Raw genomic sequence first — 3,962 nt, 5'->3', positions numbered from 1 at the left:
TCCAAAATGCTGTTTTATTCCTTGCACATTCAGTCACAACTGTCAGGTGTTTGTATATCTGCCTCCATCCAGGACCTTGTTTCATCCAAATTTATTCAAAGTAATTCTCCAAATTTTGGAATTGAGCATCTAGCCTGTCTGTCATTTTCCCTATAATTTTACCCCTCCATCACAGAGATTTCTGAAGTACCAGGAAACCCTTAAATATAATTTCATGCTTCTGGTCAATGTAAGCAGATCCAAGATTTGTAAAGGAAAGCTGCAGCTGGCGGTTCAGGGGTGGCTGTGCCCCTGCTTCCTGCTTCTTCCCAGAACTGGGACAAACAGACCAGGCAATGGGAGGAGCAGCTGGGGACTTTTTAAAGTCTGCATATCGGGTACGAATTACCACCCCCACTCTTGACACCCCTTCTTTTCTACCTCTCATGCTCTGTGGCACCTCCCTTCCCTTCCTGAACTCTGCTTTCCCTGCCACACTGGTTGGAGGAGGAGAGGGGGACAAATTTAAGATGACACCCCCCCCAAATTAGATTCTATATGTGAAAAATTAGCACAAATTTATAATTTCTATGTATAGAATCTAATAATTGGGGATTCATCTTATATTTGAAGTCATCTTGGATTCAGGAAAATATAGTAAACAAATTGTCTAGTGAAGTGTTATATTAGAAATGTAGTATGAGGAATTAGACCTGTGTGAAGTGGCTACTATTCACTTTGGATTTGGATTCAGCTGATCCGGGGGACAGTGATTCAATTCAGTGATTTGAATCATTGTCTTGAATCAATTCAGCCAAACCTGATTCAGAGATTTGGCGGCTGCTGAATCAGCTGAATCTCCAAATCACATAGGCTCCATCCCCCACCTGCTCTTCCAGCCCTGGCAATGGCTGCCCCAGCTCCTGGCACTTTGAAAAAATAAAGCCCCCACTCACCGGGTGCTGCCAGGCAAGGAAGCTCTGTCACCAGGTGCTGCCAGGTGGGGGGCGATCCCCGTTGCCCCTTACTGCCCCATGCTGCATGGGGGGCTCTGCCACGAGCCCCCTGTCACCCGCTGCCACTCCCCCAGCCCCCCCCACATGGCTGCCCCATCTGCCCCAGCTCCCAGCCCTTTAAAAAAAAAAAAAGCCCTGACTCACCAGTTCCTGCTCAGTGGGGTGGAGATCCCTGCTGCCCCCCCACTGACTTAGAGAGCCAGGTGAGGATGAGAATGAGCAGAACACAGAGCTGCTGTCTGTGGCTTTGTTCTCAGAAAAACTCAGCTCTGATTGCTGGATATTTTTATGGGTTTATTGCACAGCACTGCAAGTGAGAGGTACAGACAATGCTTGTCTAGGTCTCTACAGGAAGAGGACCAACTGAGTAGGCCACGGGTTGTCAACTGTGGGTACACATACCTCCGCGGGTATTTGGACCAGTACTAGGGGGTACGCATGGGTGGGTGGGGACATAGCACAGCTGTCTCCCAGGAGCAGGGCCAGGGTGGGGTGAGGGCAGCGGCGCCCCTCTGCCAGGCAGGGAAGCTTGCATGTGGTTGCCACCACCACCACCACACACCAACCCAGTGAGCTTTCCTGCCCTAAAGAGGGGCACCACTGCCCTCACCCCAGCCCAGTGAGCTTCCCCACCCCATCCTGGGAGGTGGCGGTGCTCCATCCCTGCCTGCCTGCACACCATCCCCACCTCCCTGCTCTGTGTCTGGCCATATGCTACCCCCCCCCCGCTTGGTTTTCAGTTGTGCACTATGCCTCCCTGCTTGGCATTTGGCCGTGCACTACCCCTTCAACACCCCCACTCAGCATTTGGCTGCACACTACCCCCCCCTCCCCCCGCTCGGGGTTTGGCCATGCGCAACCTCTCCCACCCCCTCCCCCCACCACAGTCAGCATGCGGCCACCGGGGATACTTAGACTAAAAAAGGTTGAAAACCCCTGGAGTTGGCTATGCAAGCATACTGTTATACTTGTTTAAAGCTGTCTCGAATGGTTCAAAAGTATTGTTACCAGAATTTAATATTAGACTTTAGACAGTGGCACTGAATTCATAAATGCTCAAACAAGAATAGTCCATTCCCTGAAGAGAGCATTTATTGAACACAGCAATTTGCTGCTTCAAAGCACATTACAAAGAACAACAGAAAGTTTAGGCAGAGTATAAGACACAGTGACAGCAGACACAACTTAGTCTAACTTAAAATGCAGTATAATAAACCAACAAGACAACAAAGCCTTGCATAAGTCATACCTAATCCCAAGGCAAAGGCAGAATGTCTCCTTACAGCCAGGTATTCAGGAAGTCCTTCTGGGGAAATCTGCAGGTCATAGGCATTGAAGTGGAGATCTTGCAGGCCTCATCTCTGCTTGGGTTTTTATAAGTGAATCTGCACTTCCTTTTTCCTCTTGGCTGCTTTGCCTATAGCATGCTTTTGATGTCTCTCAGGACTTTCATGCATTCAGTGGCTTTGTCTCTTCTCAGGTATTCTAGTCTGTCATCCCTTACAGGTTCTACTTTGAAATGTAAATGTAGTTCTCTGCTTTCAATCCAAGCAGTCTGGGACCCTCTCATGCCTCCTTAGTTCTGTCTCCAGCACACACAGCTGATGATTGTGCCAGGTCTTTGCCAACAGTATACCTGGAAAATCAAATACCACCTTGAACTGGTTCATTGTGAACCATTCCATTGTTATACATGGACTACCAACATTCCAAGACGTGTTTTTCAACATCTTTATTAACGATTTGAATGTGGGGGTGAAGAGCTCACTGGCCAAGTTTGCAGATAACACCAAGTTATGGGGAAGAGTGGCTTGAAGATAGGCTACATGTCCAGGCAGACCAAGACAGGCTAGCAAGTTGGGCAGATTGGAATCTGATGAAGTTTAGTGTCAAGAAATGTAAAGTGCTCCACCTCGGGATGAGCAACCCCCAACACACCTACAGGCTTGGCAGCACCAAATTGACTAGCACCATGAATGAAAGGGACCTGGGGATAATAATAGATCAGTGCACTGCCATCTCATATTTATACCGTGCTGTAACCAGTAGGGAAGATAATACTCTGGCATGCATTAATCACTATATCTCCAAGAAAAACAAGGAGGCGATTCTTCCGCTCTACTCAGCACTGGTGAGACTGCACCCAGTACTCCAGCTGCAGTTTCGGGCACCACACTTTAGCAAGGGCATGGACAAGCTTGAGAGAGTCCAAAAAGAGCCACCCATATGATCAGAGTCTTACACGGCAAGTCATATGAGGAAAGGCTGAGGGATCTGGGACGCTTCAGCCTGAAGAAAAGACGGCTGAGAGGGGACCTGGTAGCAGCTTACCGCTACACTAAGGGAGTACACTAAGGGCTTAGTGAGCAACTATTCACCATGGCACCTGAGGGGAAAACTAGGAGTAATGTTCACAAACTCCTGGAAGACCAATTCAGGCTCAACATTAAGAAAAACTTCTTCACAGTCAGGGTGTCCAGACTGTGGAATAAGCTCCCTCCAGAGGTGGTGCAATCACCTACCCTGGAAATCTTCAAGAGGAGACTAGACAGTCACCTTGCTGAGGTCACCTGGCGCCCAGTTATCTTTCCTGCTTGGTGCGGTGGGCTGGATCCGATAATCTTCCACGGTCTCTTCCGGCCTTACAATCTATGAATGTATGAAAGTCTGGCAAGTATACTCTAGACTTTGGTGAATTGCAGGCTACTGATATTTGTTCAACTCACTATTAAGGAGAGAGGGGAAATGAGAAAAGTGAAAACAACCCCAACTACAGGTCACCCCATGGGTGCAAGCATCCCTTTTACCCCCATTGCAAGGCTTGCTAGACTGGATGCTCACTCCATCCCCTGGTATTGGAGCCACAGCACTTCATGCAAAATTGTAAACTAGTTCCCAATCAATGATATTTTGGAATGGTTCCTTTGTTACATGTGTCTGATTCCTCAGAAGATGAATAAGGATTAC

General features: G+C 48.2%; 1 long non-coding RNA gene across 1 annotated transcript; it reads right to left on the bottom strand.

The window, feature by feature from the left end:
• Positions 1-2,064: 2,064 nt before the first annotated feature.
• Positions 2,065-3,746, bottom strand: LOC109281792 (uncharacterized). The gene is made up of 2 exons (XR_002088563.2): positions 3,518-3,746; positions 2,065-2,631 (listed from the first exon to the last, which is right to left on the bottom strand). It is a non-coding gene; the product is annotated as an uncharacterized LOC109281792 (long non-coding RNA).
• Positions 3,747-3,962: the final 216 nt, after the last annotated feature.

The sequence above is a fragment of the Alligator mississippiensis genome, chromosome 3 (genome assembly GCF_030867095.1).
Source record: "Alligator mississippiensis isolate rAllMis1 chromosome 3, rAllMis1, whole genome shotgun sequence".
Classification (NCBI taxonomy): Eukaryota; Metazoa; Chordata; order Crocodylia; family Alligatoridae; genus Alligator; species Alligator mississippiensis.
This window is presented reverse-complemented; position numbering and strand designations above follow the sequence as displayed.